The sequence below is a fragment of the Balaenoptera physalus genome (assembly GCF_965194825.1).
Source record: "Balaenoptera physalus genome assembly, chromosome: 6".
In the NCBI taxonomy this organism is placed as follows: Eukaryota; Metazoa; Chordata; class Mammalia; order Artiodactyla; family Balaenopteridae; genus Balaenoptera; species Balaenoptera physalus.
This window is the reverse complement of record NC_138885.1, coordinates 33066612-33083832: the sequence shown is the minus strand read 5'-3', so window position 1 is coordinate 33083832 and position 17221 is coordinate 33066612. Positions and strand designations below refer to the sequence as shown.

At 43.5% G+C, this 17221-nt stretch overlaps 1 protein-coding gene across 2 annotated transcripts in view; it reads right to left on the bottom strand.

Annotated features, from left to right (window-relative positions):
- Positions 1–17221, bottom strand: part of THSD7B (thrombospondin type 1 domain containing 7B) — a 1195438-nt gene that overhangs the window by 1104628 nt on the left and 73589 nt on the right. For both annotated transcript variants that reach the window (XM_082464904.1, XM_082464907.1), the window contains exon 3: positions 56–1715. The gene's annotated coding sequence lies outside the window, so the exon portion shown is untranslated. The remainder of the gene's footprint in view (positions 1–55; positions 1716–17221) is intronic.

Here is a 17221-nt window from a genome sequence, read left to right as displayed (position 1 = left end):
TTTTTTGCAGCTGCAGGTGTGGCCCTGGAATAAGAAGAGGCTGGATTCTACTTACCCTGCAAGAAACTCCATGTCTCAGTTTTCTGGGTTTTCTGTGGTCAAAGCTCTCGCCCAAGAAGGGCAGTCACCTGAGGAGAATGATTCCTGTAAAAAGAAGAGAGTGACTTAACCGAAGATAAGACCTCCTCCCCAGGAGGATTGTGGAGGAAGAAAGAAGAAAGGTGACTCTTAACAAAGATATGTTGCAGATGGGTGAGGGACAGCACAGATGAGATGAGAAAGCTGAAGTCCAGGCCCTATTTTATTAATTAAAATTTTTATTGCAGTATTTGTAGATTTACATGCATTGTAAGAAATACTACAGAGAAATCCCTGTATGCTTTTCCCAGCTTCCCCCAAAGGCAGCATCTTGCAAAATCACACTCTACTATCACAACCAGGATATTGACAGTCATATAATCCACCAGTCTTATTCCAATTTCCCAGTTCCACTTGTACTTATTTTTGTGTGTGTCTATAAAGTTCTATACAATTTCATCACCTCTATAGATTCATGTATCCATCTCAACAGTAAAGAAAATGCGCAGCTCCAACACCAAAGGATCCCTCATGCTGCCCTTTTATGACCACAACCATCTCCCCTAACACCTAACGACCACTAAATCTGTCTTCCATTTCTAACTATTATCATGTTCTGATTGTTATATAAATGGAATCCACGATACTGGCTTCTTGGGATTGGCTTTTTTTGCTCAACATAATGCCCTGGCTATTTGTCCAAGTTGTGTGTGTATCAATAGTTTATTCTTTTTATTTCTGAGTAGTATTCTATGGCATGGACGCACCATAGTTGAACCCTTTACCTGTTGAAGGGCATTTGGGTTGTTTCCCATTTGGGTCTATTATGAGTGAAGCTGCTATGAACATTCGTGTCCAGTTTTTCCAATGCTGAGGGACATAAAATTTAGAGTCTACATTCTGGGACAGACCCCATTGGTAAATGGCCACTGAGTGTTGGGCTCACTGTGCATGGACAGGCTGTGGAGGTAAACCATTTCCACCCCTTAGATGCTGGGCTAGCTGCTGAATCCTGGAGCTTCAAGGCCCATCACCATGTGGCCTCTGGTCAGCATGAGGACTGGATTGGAAGAGCCTCAGCAGCGCTAGCAGGAAAGAATGCCAGGTGTCCCCTGCTGCTCAGTGTATCTTCTGGGCAGTGGCCGCAATGCAGATTCCTGGGCCCAACCCCAGAAATTCTGATTGGGGCACTTCAAGGTGAGCCCAGCAATCTGCATTTATAACAAGCAAACCAGGTGTGCCTCCCTTGGCTCCTCCCCCTTCCTGGTGTTCACACTTTTGTGTAATCTCCACTTCAGTGTGGGTGGGACCTGTGACTTGATTCTCAGACAATAGAATATGACACAGGTGATTAGGTTATGTTATACAAGACCCCATCTGGCTAGAAGACTTGCTCTAGAGACACTCCATGCTGGCTCGATGAAGTAAGTGGCCACGTGGGCAAAGCCCACAAGCCAAAAAACCGCTGGTGGCCTCTAGGAGCTGGGACAGCCTCCAGCCTCCATCAGCAAGAAGTCATGACCCTTAGCCTGACAACCACACCTACCTGAGTGAGCTTGGAAGTGGATTCTCCCACAGCCCAGCAGTCAACATCTTGATTGCAGCCTCATGAGGAACCAAGCAGAGTGGTGCAGCCACTGTGAAAAACAGTATGGAGGTTCCTCAAAAAACTAAAAATAGAGTTGCCATATGATCCAGCAATCCCACTCCTGGGCACATGCCTGGACAAAACTACAATTCAAAAAGATACATGCACCCCAATGTTCATAGTAGTACTATTCACAATAGCCAAGACATGGAAACAACCTAAATGTCCATCAACAGATGAATGGATAAAGAAGATGTGGTGTGTGTGAATATATATATATATATATATGTATATATATATATGTGTGTATATATATATATATATATATATATATATATATATATAATGGAGTACTACTCAGCCATAAAAAAGAATGAAATAATGCCATTTGTAGCTACATGGATGCAACTAGAGATTATTATACTAAGTGAAGTAAGTCAGAAACCAAGAAGAGGATACAGCTGAGCCCTGCCCGGGCTCCTGACCCACAGGAGATAACAAATACAGGTCGTTTTAAGCTCCAAAATTTGTGGTGCTTTGTTACACAACAATAGAAAATGAATACATCATGCGTTAGGAACTGAATGTTGGGGCCTCCCATTATTCATATGTTGAGATCGAATCCCCAGTGTGATGGTATTTGGAAGTGGGTCTTTGGGAAGTGATTAGGTCCTGAGGGCAGAACCCTCATGAATGGGATTAGTGCCTTACAAAAAGAGGCCAGAAACATACCTGGCCTTTTTTCAGCCATGTGAGGATACAATGAGAAGTCATCAGTCTACAACCCAGAAGGATCTAAGACAGAACCCTGCTGGCACCCTGATCTTATACTTCCAGCCTCCAGGACTGTGAGAAATAAATGTTTATTGTTTAAACCACCCAGTCTATGGTATTTTGCTATAGAAGCCCGAGCTGACTAAATACCAGGTGAATTCTGCTGGCTCTTGCCAAGGAGAAAGTACCAAAATCTCATTCTCATGTATAATGGAATAGAACAAGAAAATAACTTGATGTCAAAAGCACCTGACTCTGCCATTTACTGGTATAAACTTGGGTAACTTCTTCAGATCTCAGTTGCTTCATCTATGAAATGGAAATAAAAATAACTTCCTCATGGGAAAAAATTTTTTTACCCAACAATAGATAACCAGTATACCGAGTGATTCTGATGCAGAGTGGTGGGCCCTACCCTGGACTGTACCTTGAGAACCACAGACCAAACCAAGATGAGGCTGAGCCTCAAGTAGCGGGCAGTACTAACTTGCCTCAAACCAAACCTTACGGTCTTCTTGACATGAAAGACCTGCTTGTCCCCTGGGGGGGCCCTTCAGTTCCTCAGAAGTACTTTGGAGTTTGAGTAACGACTGTCACCTGCCCCCAGGCTGCCATCTGACTCTCCCACCCAGAGGTGGCCCAAGACTCTACTTATGGAATCAAACAGCAGACACTTTGTAGTCTGTCTCCTTTTACCACTCTTTGAGGTAGTGGGGAGCTTCTGGAAAAATCTTTGGGGTCTTAAATGCCTCTACTAAGTTTTCTAATATCTAGTAGGTCACAGCATCAGCTCTTAAATGGCACAAAGATGGACAGGTACAATTATGTGTATATAAACACATATATACATTTATTTGCCTTAGTATCTTCCTCTTCCTACACACAAACACACACAGAGGAATGCAAGTACCATAACATAAGGGCAGGGGATTTTTCTGTAGTGTTTAATGATGTATCTCCTGAGCCTGACAGGTATTTGTAGGAAGGAAGGAGGGAAGGAAGGAAACAGAGGGAGGGAAGAAGGGGGTGGGGTGGGGGAAGAGTTAGACTAATCAATGAAATTAATCCAATATTAACGGATGAGTATAGTTTCCTCCTTTCACACTCCAAAGAAGTAGTTTGGGGAAATATTCCAGGGCTGAATATGGTATGGGGATTCATATTCCAAAGGCAGCTGTCCATCTCCTTTCGGGGACAGCAGGGACATCTTAACTGCATATTTATCTGTCAGAAAATAGCCCTGGTGTCCTCAATCAGCCAGAGTTTGCAGCCAATTGAAGACAGCACGCATATTTTTAGAAAGCCTAACAGTGACACAGCACTGTTCACCCTAAGACTTCTGCTCATGATAATCCACTTCCTGTCAAACACTGGACGGCCCACTGGGGAAGGGCCTTGTTGATGCACGATAACCATAATGGGCCAATCTCTAAAGAGACCGCCCAGTATGAAAGCTGATTAATAATAGAGTCAAGCCTGAGAGGGAAGCTTCTCTTTAACTTTCAATCTCCTTCTCTGGCTGAAGACAGATCTGTAATTTGATTTCAACATGGCTTTCTGCCACTCTAGATTTCTCGAGCAGTAAAACCAGCTTCATGGCAATCTTTTTCCTCCTTCACCACTTCCTTAGCTCGGGGGATCAGATTCTTTCAAATCTGTCTGTGGACGAATCTGATGAGCTTCCTGCATTATTTATCCTCGAGTAAATGAGGAAAACCATTAACAGCTTGCCTCGGATCTCTTGGCAAATCTAACCATTGAGCACACTGATGTCCTGTTTAATCATATAATTTATTTACACAGAAACGACATTTCTATTCATACTTCACATTAAAAAGAAGGAAAGCGAGGCACTGTCACACATTTTCTCCTTTAATTCCCAGGAGATATAAATTTGTTCTCCTCCCTCTTAAGAAAAACTTCTTAAATCACTAGTCGTTCACTTGGAATCATCTCCTCTCTTCACTCTGGGAAGTGAGGGCAGAAGAAAGAGAAGGTACTGGAACATGCACTGACCGAGGTCTGCCTGGCATGTGCTGCCTGTGTGTGCATGTGCCTGGGAGAAAAGGAAGGATTCTGTCTTGCACTGGACACCTTCCCTGCACCTTCCCCAGGCTCCCCTATTTACCTGAGGTTCCAAATGAGAAATCAGAGAGCAGCACTGAGGCGGGTTGTCTGCCTCCTGGGTTTTGGACAATGCGCTCTGACTCCCTGCCTCTGTACATTAACCAAAAAACATCAAGTGCTCATTATGTGTAAGGCACTGAATGACAAATATGTGAAGACAGAAGATCACCCAGTGGGGAGAAGGGAGTGACCCTGTGCCACACTCAGCGTGGGGCACTGACACACATTTTCCCCTTCAATTCTGACAAGATACAAATTTGTTCTCCCCTATTTTACCCATGCAGAAACTGAAGCTCAGAGGAGTTAAGTAACTTGCCCAAGGTCACACAGCCAATAATGAACCCAAACCCATCTTCTTCCTGCTACGTCACAAATTATCCCTGGTCTGCTGACTACTAACTACTGTTCTTCCCCATGTCTTTGTTCCCTCCATTCACAAACATCACCACTTTATCTGGGGTTTTCTTCTTTCTACTACTACAGGATTAGGGTTACTCTCTCCCCAGATAACTTCCAAAAGGGTTATTTTATGTTACTGCTAAATTCATCCAACAAGTGCGGCCAGATTTTCAGAGAATAGGGTGATTCATCATCAAAATATGCAATGTAAACACCACTTGGTACAGGTGTACACAATGTAGGATATGAATCTTTACGTCAAGAGCTGAAAAACAAGTATGTGACCCTCCTAAGAGGAACAAATTTTGGTGGAACAAACTCTTAAAAACATAACTTTTATTTCTTCAATAGGGGTCTTTCCTTAAAACTGGAGAGATAAATAACCAAATAAGCAAACAAATAAATGAATAAATAAATAAGGCTTCAAAGGAAGTAAGGACCATAGAGAAAAGCTAATGTGTTCTTTTTTTGCTGCCACTGATCAAATCAACAATGCTCTCTACCCCCGTGTGGCAGGGTGTCTCTTGCTCTCCTGTGCATTCACCCCTAAGAGCAATGACATTTGCTGATTACACCCATTTGGTTTTCAGAGGCCAAGGTGGATTGTATTTGCCTTTCCTATTAGCCTAGCAATACCTCCCTGTATTTTTTGCAGTAGATTTTCTGAACAGCAATAGGCTCTAATCAGTCTTCCTGGTTTCATTTCTCAGAATCTCACAGTCTCCTCAAGGAACATTTCAAACTTGACTTATCATCATTACCAGATGCTAAATAGTCACCAGATTCTATATTATTTATTACACCTAGTTAATTTCCCTGTTCTGGACTTATGGGTCGAATCACAGAGCATGTGAAAGACTATCCATCCAATACGTCACGGAGACTCTACTATAATGCAGAGTCACATTTTGAAGGAAGCATTTCACCCCGCACAGAATAGCTCTGAACAGCAGCTGAATCCTACGTCTCTTCAAGACTCTGCCCCACTTCCAGGCACAGGCTCCCAGCGGCCCCTGAGCTGCACGCCTGTCGACGCAAACAGCAGCCACTTGCCTACCTCTCTCCAGCGGGGCCAAAGCACACCACCACGCGTCCCCCCCCCGCCTCCCCCTCGCCGTCTGCTGCTCTATCACAGAGCCTGGCAAGCAGCTGCAGGAGAGAGCGATTCCAGGTCATCCCTGTGTGGGCAGAAAGCATCCAGAGGTTACAATGAGGTGAGAAGTGGTCACAGGACTACCCTTCTGGGACAAAATGACACTCCCACTTTGACCCATTCTACAGAACAAAGAGCCCCCAGTGGTGACCGTTTGAAGGACACAGGTTGCACCCTGCCTCCCTCAGGCCTCCCAATAGGCTAGCAGTGGCTTTCTATACCTCCCAGCTCCCTCCTCTCTCCCCCAAAGGAGGGAAGCTCTCCTCAACCATGCACAAGTCATGGTGAAAGGGGTTCCAGCTGAATTCTCTTCCAGGGAAATGTCTCTAACTTATCCAGGGTTTTGAGCTCTAAGCAGACCTTTCAAAGCCCTGACTGCCCAGGAAGCAGATGTCTGATGTGGATGGGGGATAGGAGCAGGCTTGTCCAGGTCTAAAGCCCCAAGAGACCAAGGATGCCTTCTGTATTGCTACAGGTGACAGAATTAGAACCAAGAAGTAGATGAATGAAGGGTTTCTCCTCAATACAGGAAAGAACTCCAAACAGAGTCCCTTTCAGGACAGTCAGGCTTGTGGAAGAGCTAAACAAAGGTTAGGTAAGAACTGCCGGGGATGGTGCACGAGAGGCAAACCAGGAACCCGCTAAGACCTCTTCCACCTCGACATTGGTGTGACTCTGAGGAGCTATGCACATGAAACTCACAGGGCCACAGCATTCCACACCTGCAACGGATTTCTGAGTTCATCATGTCTAGAGGCTGCAAATTAGCACCACCAAGTTGAATTCAGTCCAGGGGAAAACTTCATTTTGTTCAGTGTTGTTGGTTCACACAGGTTTACTGTTACATGCAATATATTTGAAAAGTAAATGATTTCATATAAACCTCTGGATTTTTCATGTTCTCTTTAAAAAAAAGTTAGAGGATCTGGTCACATGAGGTCTGCATTCAGCTTGAAGCTGACTAGTGGGCCGTCCCCTTTAGATTGGGCTGTGCTCTGCCGCAGTCCCCGTCATCCCAGATTGCCCCCCAACCTCACAATAAAGTTGGTGTTCTGTTGGCTTTCTGTTTCATTGTTTTGTTTTCTTCCCAGTCCTCTTTATCCAGATGTATCTTCTGTCTCACCCCTGTGGCCAGGAGTATTTGCCACTGCTGGTCTAGTGAAACCTTGATCAGCTGAGGATCAGAGAAGTTAAGTGACTTGTCCAAGGTCACACAGTCAGCTAGTACGAAGCAAGGAACAGAACACAGGTTATCTCATGGTCCAGTGCTCCTTCAACCTGGCCACACTGCCAGCCTAGGGATGGCTCATTTCTCTGGATTGATTCAACTATTTACATTGAGGGTGGGCAAACTGCCCCTCTGCACTTCCATTTAACATTTTCTAGGGATCAAGTTTCCACATTTTCCCTTAAAAACCCAATAATAATAGAAAAAAAAAATAAATCTTCTTTCCAGCTGACTTTGCAAATAACTAGCAACCAAAGACCAAACACCCTTTTGTGTGTCCAATAAAAAATCGACCTGATGAACATGTACGATTTCAATCTTCTTTGTAAAATCAGGAATAGGCCAAAACCTTATTATTTCAGACTCTGCCTTGATAGTCCAAATCAATAGTGCAAACAAGATTTCTGGGGGAAAATATTAAAGTAATTGGCAGAACACACAGGTGTTAAGCCACCAGAAGCACGTTCAAAGCAAGGAATTAAATACAAATAATTGATAAGCTCGTTACAAGTCATCCTTATCTGTATATATATATTAGGGGCTTTATAAGACATCTCTCTATAATCTAATTTGAGTTACTGCCCGCACTTGAAAGTGACATAACTGCACATCTCTTAAAATCTTCTGTAATCAGACCTATAAGCTGATTTAAGCTGCCTATGCCCCCAATTAGTCAGGATTTGTAAGGACTGAGTAAACTGAAGAAAAGGCTCGTTAAGGACTTTTAAGTTGTTTTTTCTTTTTTTAATTTTTTAGCCACGCTGTGCAGCATGTGGGATCTTAGTTCCCTGATCAGGGTTTGAACCCACACCCCCTGCCTTGGAAGCGCAGAGTCTTAACCCCTGGACAGCTAGGGAAGCCCCAGGACTTTTAAAGCTGTTCCTTGCGGGGTAGGAGATCCCTTTCGGCAAGGCCTAGGTTTACTCACTCAGTCTGTGTGGTAAGCTGAGTTATGTTTTGCCCTGGCACTAAACAGAGATGCGGCTTGGGTTGACTTGCTATCTGGTCCCCTCACAGGAGGGAGTTGGACTTGGCTAGGTCAGGTCACATGTCACATTTATGCTCACATTTGAAATGAGACTAATTTTAACAGAACAAGTTAAAAGTAAGATTGCCTAATCACTGAGGCCACCGATATTGAGCTGTAAGATTAGAAAACTGGGGTGAGGGGTTACCTTCATTGCCCATGAAGCCTAACACTCAGGGAGACACACAACAGACCAAGCAGCCACCGTGGGCTGCCTACCCAGGATCCATTCTGCCTTCCTCCTTCTTAGGAAAACTTACATTGTGGTCACGTATCTAGGATTGATAATCAGCTAGTCCAAAACAGATAGACTTACTGCTGTTTATAGAGAGCATCCATCTTGATTGGTGGTGTCCAAATTGTGCTGGATGTAACATATTAAGAATTTCAGTTCTCTCCCCAGATAGTCTGAGAACAAGTCATGACTATAGAAATGAGTCCTGATTAGTATCAGCCAATCACAGTCATCCTATCCTTCTTGTCAGTGATTGGTTCAGGTACCCTGACTTTAGCCAGTCAGTACGGAGTATTCCCACTGTCGACTGCTATTGGGCCAGGGTTGGGTCCACAATTTAAACCACCCAATCAGACTGAAGAGAAGGAATACTTAGTCCATAACTGAGGGAATGAGTTTTCTCTCACTCACAAAGAAGTCACTTGTCTCAGCTGTTAATGGCAGCCCTCTTGAAACTCTGAGGACAGAGCCTATACATGGATAAGGGTAAGCAGGGGGTAGAGCCACAGTCCCAAAGATTCAGGTACTGTGCCTGGAGCCTGCCCTACTTTCTGTCCTCTGTTACAAGAAATAGTACATTTCCTCATTGTTTAAAATACTTTAGGTGGGATTTCTACTCCTTATAGTCCAAGGTATCCTGTATTTGCACAAGCCAATATATTCAAAGCAGGTTAGAGGGACTTTCCAGGTGAAGCCAGTGTCTTAACCCATCCTCACACATTTTTAATCAGAGTAGATAGAACAACCGTTGGCAGCTGCCAAGAAAGTTCAAAGTCTTTAATGAACCCATACAATGCACGCACACACGCTTGTAACTGGATAAGGCAGGGAGGTTGGCAATGTGGGGAAAACATGGATCTGGAGTGAGATAGTCTCAGGTCCATCTCAGCTTTGCCTCTTATAAACTCTGTGACCACAGCAAAGTGTCAATACCTGTAAATTATGGGATAAATATATGTCTTACAGCATTGTTCTGAGAAGTCAATGAAATGCAGCATACAAAATATCTAGTGCACAAGATAGAAGATAGATAAGTAGAAGACATTTTTCCTTCTCCTTTTGCCACCCAAGAAGTCTTTCCAGACCCCCTGACCCAAAGCTCCAGGCACCCCATTTGTTCCATTTTCTATTTCATCCCTTTCCTTTCTTCCCCTCCATCCCCACACTTGTTTAACTCTCTCTATCCATGGTATGTTTTGTGTGGTTGGTGTATGTTTTTCACTGATTCCATTTACTGGTACTTACTTTGTGGCAGGGACTTTTATGACATGTAATGCTCACGACCACAATCACCCACTGAAGAACGTGATATGCTTGTTTTATAGTTGATGAAAGGAGGCCCAGAGAAGTGATATAAACCTGCCCATGATTTTTTTCAAAGTTGAATTAAGAGCAAGGAATTCTGGGCCAACGGGACTCCAAAGGCTGTGCTCTTTAGCTACTTCATTATCCTGTCCATCCAAGGAGTAATTTATATTATATAGCTTCCAGTGGACTGAGAGTTATTCAAAAGTATAGCCATTGTTTTCTAAGGGAAGGTAAGTAATGCAAGGACCGGACAGTTGCCTATTCTAAGATGTCATTGACAACACCCACTTTGGGCTGCCCGTTGTGCAAGCCTTCTTGAGGCCTGAGATACACAAAGAAGCAAGAGACATTGTTCTTGTCCTCAAGAGGCCCAAAACCAGAAGCAGAAATAAGATCTCTGCACAGAAAGCAATATGCTATAGCATATCTTATTTCCCCAGAGAGTAGCGCCACATCCAAGTGATATAGGCGGTCAAAAAAAGGAGACCACCAGGAGCTGGAAGGGGATGAGCAGAGGTGGAGCAGGCACTGCAGGCCCATGGGCATGAAGCGGACCTTAGAGGGAAGATCCTGTGTGCACGGGGGGAGGAAAGGTGATGGGGTGGAGGTAGTGGAGACAAGCACTGGAGGCAACACAGACAGAATACAGAAGGCGTCAAACATAAACAAAGCTTGACACTAGTTAGAGCAGTAAGGGCAGATTTTAATCAGCAACATACTACTACAGTAGGGAAAAGGGTCCAGCAGGGACTAAACTCAGCTTTGAGTTGTACAGAGGTGACAGGGCATTTTAAAGGGAGGATGAAGGAATAGGGAGGAGATGAGGGGCAGGGGCTCAATTGGGAAGTGGAAAATGACAACAGGCTACAAGGGGTTGGTCCATGTGAAACCCATCTGGGTTTGCTAACTGGAGCTTATTAAAGGTGGGCTCCCGCCCTCCCACAGAGGCTGGAACAAACAGTAAATTCCTTTAGCAGCCTTGAGTTTTCTCAGGCAGGTACTTTAAGGGGGGCTAGGGTCATCCTAGGGATGCAGCCTTGAGCTGTTAGGAACTATGGTAGTGTTTGTTCAAGTCTTTATAGGCCAAGGTTGAGGCCTCATGAAGAGGACTCAGGGAAACCTGGCTGGAGTTTAGTCCAAGGAGAGAGTCTGTTGGAGGGCAGCTTCTAGCCAGCTGGCCGGCCATTGACAGAGCCCCCTACATAGAAGAGCAGTAGATGGATGGGATTGACAGTGAGAGGTCAAAAGCCAGGCTGATGATTTTGAACTCTCCCTTAGAGGGGGGATAAGCACCAGTCCCATTTTGCCCAAGATTGAGGGGTTTCCCAGGATGATAGACATTTGGTGCTAAAATGGGGAAAGTCAGGCAAACAAGGACCTGTTGACCATCGCCCTGCTTGGAGGCACCAGGCACCTGGGAAAGGTGACTGAGCAGGAAGGCACTGTGTGTGTGTGTCAGAATTCGTAGTTGTTTCAGGAGATTCCTCCAGCTGTAAAACTTAAGGCCTCAAGCCTCACTGGCCCTTTAGCGGGTCAGGTTGTGTGGTGTGTCATTGCACCCTGGTTTGCTTGTTCTGGGAATCAATGTTCCAAAGTTTCTGAGCTGAGATGGGTCTGCCTGCTTTGCTTTGTGAACCTCAAACTTCACATGATAGTGTGCTCCAAGAATTGTTGGAGAAGGTAAGACCATTCATTGCTAGAACTGCATTTAACTGCATTAAAGAACATTGAGGAATTTGACTCAGTGCAGAAGGAGTTGGAATTCACTTGCCACCACTATCTAGCTAGACACGTGACCCTAAGCACACTCTTTACCTTCCCTAAGCCTCGGTCTCCTCATGTGTAAAATAGGATAAAAACACCACAGAGCTCACAGGGTTACTGAGAGAAGTAAATGAGATTATGCATGAAAGGCCCTTAACAGGGTGCCTTGGAATGTATTAAACATTCAGTGAATAGCAGCTATTGTTATAATCAATCACAGTGGTTGTTTTTGTTGTTAAGCATGGGAAAGAAGCAGGATTTTATCCATAGTGTTTAAAGGTCAACATCCTGAAACATTTCCACGGGGTTGGATTTTGAGGTGAAATAAACCAACATGAGGAATGTGTCACATAAATAGAAGCTGACCCTGGTCGCTGAGACTTGTGTAACGGTCACTCAGAGAATTCCAGAAAAACAAAGTAGACTAGTGAAAAATGCTTGCATTGCCCTTGGGTGCCATCCATCAGAAGGAGAGGACTAACCCCCAGATTTTATTTTCTGTGTTAGGGGAAAGCCAAAAGAAGGGGAACAAAATCCAATTAACAAAAACATAATTGATTTCAGAAATCCATGAACACAGAGCATCATTCTTGCTCTTCAAGGAAAACTCTAACAGCATCGAGTGTGGTTAACAACACAGAGAGCTAAACCATTTATTTATTCATCTTTTAAAAATACACTCTTCTTTTAAAGCCTTGGGAACAAAGTATAATCCAATCACACTGTAAAATATTGACACTGGATAGTGCTGCAGTAATGAGCAAAATCGAAAGCAGCACCACAGCAAGACACCTGTCAAGGGTCCCCTGAGTCCAAGGAGGCCTCTGAAAGGGGCGGCGTGAACAGCCGGCTCAGGACCCTTTCAAATGCCAGAGCATGTCCAGGCCACTGCAGTCCTGTCACTATTCTGACCACATGGGCACCTCCATCTGGCCCACCTGGCCTCCTCCTGGACTCCCAGCCCCCAAAGAATCCTGGCTTTGTCACTTACAAATTTTAGTACAAGACTTGACTTGTCCAAAGCCACAGTTTTCTCAGTTGTGCAATGGGGAAGACAATATTTACTGCCCAGGATTATTTTGAAGATTAAGAGGAAATGCATGGGAAGTCCTTAGTACAGTGCCTGGCATACACTGAGCCCCAGTGCCTCTTTCCCTCTTTCCCCTGAATCTCTTAGACCCCTGACTCTTCCAGACTCCCAACTCATACCCTCTTTTAGAGCATGATGGTGTTGATTTAGCAATTATGTCTCATTTTATCGGTATACATTTATCCAACCACACAGCAGCAGGGTAAATTCTTGAAAGCCGGAGATGGCTTAAAAAAAAAAAAAAGATAAACATACAAAATAGGGGGAAAAAAAAAGCCAGAGAGGGCTTATTATTTAATAAACACATAGCGTGTATGTGCCAATCTTAGCTCTAAATCTTTACACACATTGACTTGGTAAATGGTCATTACTTTTATGATTCCTATTTTACAGATGAGGAAACTGAGGCACAGAGAGTGAGAGAGAGAGGAACTTGCCAAGGTAGCAGCTCATCAGCTGCTGTGCTGAGATTTGAATTTATGAGGGCTGTCAGAGACCAAGCTCTTAACCACCAGACCCCTTGTGTTTCAGACTTCTGTGTCCCCTGGTGTCTACCGCATGGAAGGCCCTCCACAAAGACCCATCAACAGAAAGATGATTTAGTCAACAAGGATCACTTTGCACACGAGGAAACCGAAGAAAAGAGAGGTTACATAGTTTGTCCTAGGTCAGAGAGACAATGGAGAAGCAGATGATGGCCCAAAGTGGCAGATCCCTTAGTGGTTTGCTCTTTCTGCCATGCCACCCTGATGGCCTTTTGAGGGACAAGCCACCCATTGATGGAAGAGGTGGAGAGGAAGGCCCATGAGCGAGCCTCTGTTCATGATCCCACACCTGGGGCTGGTGATCTCAGCCCATGACCCCGCCCCCCATGTCCCGCCACGTGGGGTCTTCACACTTTGGGTCAGCCATAACTCCATACTGGCTCTGATTGTCAGGAATACTTAGGGTTGTGCGTGTACAAGAGAGCCAGCTGAACCTGAGCACACAGGCCACTGGCAGGCCAGGGGAGGGAAGCAGAGGCCCAGCCCAGATGCCTCAGGATGCTTACTTACTGGTTGGGATAAATCTTCACCGACTTCAAATAAGCATCTCAAGTACACGAGGTTTTCCAAACAAAATGCCGCTTCTGGAGGGCTGCAGAATTGCCTGTCAGGTATCATTTCTACATCTTTTCACAATTCAGTAAACTAGTTTTTAAAAACTTAAGAGCCTAAATCCCTAATGTTAACCCTTTGCAGTCCATCAACATGTTACCTTGTGCTGCCAGGAAAACTCACTGTTGTGTGATCTGCACACAGTCTCAGGGGCCAGGGGCTGAGTTCAAATCTCAGCTCCTGAACTTAGTAGCTGTGGGGCACTGAGTTTTGTGCCTCAGTTTCCTCATATTTAAAAGGGTAATAATCACAGTACCTTCCTGTAAGGATTAAATGAGTATGTGTGTATGTATATGTATTACACATATATATGTGTATACAGGTATACCTCGATTTATTAGACTTCACAGGTACTGAATTTTTTACAGATTGAAGATTTATGGCAACCCTGCCTCAAGGAAGTCTATTGGCACCACTTTTCTAACAGCATTTCCTCACTTTGCATCTCTGTGTCACATTTCGGTAATGCTTACAATATTTCAAACTTTTTCATTATTATTATTTCTGTTATGATCTGTGATCAGTGATCTTTGATGTTACTATTGCAAAAAGATTATGACTTACTGAAGGCTCAGATGATGGTTAGCATTTTTTAGCAATAACGTATTGTTTAATTATGGTGTGTACCTAGTTTTTTTAGATATAATGCTATTGTACACTTAGACTACAGTATAGTGTTGAACATAACTTACATGCCCTGGACAATCAAAAAATTGGTGTGACTCACTTTATTGCAATATTTTCTTTATTGTGGTGGTCTGGAACCAAACCCACAATATCTCTGAGGTATGCCTGCATATATATATATACACACATGCACTAACACATATATATACATATTGTGTATATACTATACATATATACATGCATATAACTATACCTGTGTGTATGTATGTGTATACATATATATTTTTGTTGTTGTTGTTATTGTTGGGAATATTGTTATTGGGAATATTTATTGTTGTTGGGAATATTTATTTGGTCTGTTAACACCAATATCTGCAAAAAAAAAACAACTTCTAAACACAGGATAATAAAACTTGAATATTAACATTCTTCTTCAACTTTGTGTAAGGTCTGCAGTACGGAAAATATGTAAACTTCAAACAGCTGCAAAAATAGTATACACACACACACACACGTATATAACTATACCTGTACATACAGGTATATACAGGTATACACAGGTATAGTTATATCTACTTGGTATATAGTTATATACAGGTATAGTATGGGTTGAATTGTTCCCTCCAAAATTCATATGTTGAAGTCCTAACCCCCAGTACCTCAGAATGTGACCTTGTTTAGAGATAGGGTCTTTACAGAGGTAATCAGTTAAAATGGAATTATTGGGGTGGGCCCTAATCCAGTATGACTGGTGTCCTTATAAGAAGAGGAAATTTGAACACAGGCATGTACAGAAGGAAGACAACATGAAGACACAGGGAGAAAATGGCCATCTACAAGCCACAGAGGGAGGCCTGGAACATGTTCCCTCACACAGCCCTCAGGAGGAACACCGTGGTCTCAGACTTCTAGCCTCCAAGACTGTGAGAAGACAAATTTTTGTTGTTTAAACCACCCAATGTGTGTGTGGGGGGGCGGGGGAGGCACCACCACTCAAAAATGTACCCAGCACACGGAAGTGGTAGTACTTAACTATTAGCTACTAATAGCAGTAAATAGGTTATGCATCAGAAAGTGTGTAGTTTTACACTGCTCTCTAAAAAAACCCAGACGTGTGGATATAAAATCACAAAAGAGGAACTACAGGATGACAGCAGTTCACATGTAGGCCACTGCAATGCCAGGCCGGCCAGGCTCAGCTCTTCAGATTCAGACCCAACCATAAGAGCTGCATCATAACCGGTAATAATGTAGAGTCTCTACAGCTTGTTCTCAGTCCTTAGTGCTCTTCTCTGACTCTTCTAAGTCAAACATGAGCCAATGTCATCACCACTTTAACATTAAAACAAATATTTCCTACTGTTCCTCTTTCCAGCTTCCAAATGAGATTAATGGAAATGTATTCTGTTATATCAAGGCAAGCTACAAAAAAAAGAATGTCATATAGTATAGCTAATTATCTGTGAATTTGTCTCAATATTATGCAATCAAATCACAATGCAGACATTTGGAACTGAGGCCGATGTAAGGTTGCAACTGCCATCCATAACCCCTGATTGCCTGTTTTTGTGTTCACCACAACAGTCTCATTTTCCCTCATTGACTGTTTATTATAAGTCAATTGTAAACTTGAACTCTTGATGTAATATAGATTTATGCTAGTACAAAATCCTGATTCTCACCTGTGTCATGAATTAGAGAACTGCAGAAGATTATGTGTGAAAAAGGGGAGGATTGTCATGGTTGATTTTATGGGTCAACTTGACTGGGCCACAAGGTGCCCAGATATTTGGTGAAACGTTCTTCTGGCTGTGTCTGTGAGGGTGTTCCCAGATGAGGCTGACATTTACATCAGTAAACTGAGTAAAGCAGACCACCCTCCCCAGTGTGGGAGAGCCTGACCCAATCGATTGGAGGCCTGAATAGAACAAAAAGACTGAGTAATGGAGAATTCTCTCTCTGCCTGACACCGAGCTGGGATGTAGGTCTTCTCCTGACTTTGGGCTTAGACTAGAACTTACACCATCAGCTCTCCTGGTTGTCAGGCCTTCAGCTCAAACTGGAACTATATCACTGGCTCTCCTAGGCCTCCAGCTTGCTGACTGCAGGTCTTGGGATTTGTCAGCCTCCATAATTACATGAGCCAATCCCTTACAATAAATTTCTTGATAGAAACAGAGACAGAGACAGAGAGATCTCCTACTGGTTCTCTTTCTCTGGAAAACCCTGACTACTAATACAGTGTCTGCTCTGTTAACTGGTTAATATTTCCTATACCACACTCTATAGGAGCAACTGCTCTTTGAATTTCATTTCTTGAGGGTGTGGAGAAAGGGAACACCCCAACACTGTTGGTGGGAATGTAAATTGGTACAGCCACTATGGAGAACAGTAAGGAGGTTCCTTAAAAAACTAAAAATAGAACTACCATATGACCCAGCAATCCCACTACTGGGCATATACCCTGAGAAAATCATAATTCAAAAAGACACATGCACCCCAGTGCTCATTGCAGCACTATTTACAATAGCCAGGACATGGAATCAACCTAAGTGTCCGTCAGTAGATGAATGGATAAAGAAGAGGTGGTACATATATACAATGGAATATTTCTCAGCCATAAAAAGGAACGAAACTGTGCCATTTGCGTAGACGTGGGTGGACTT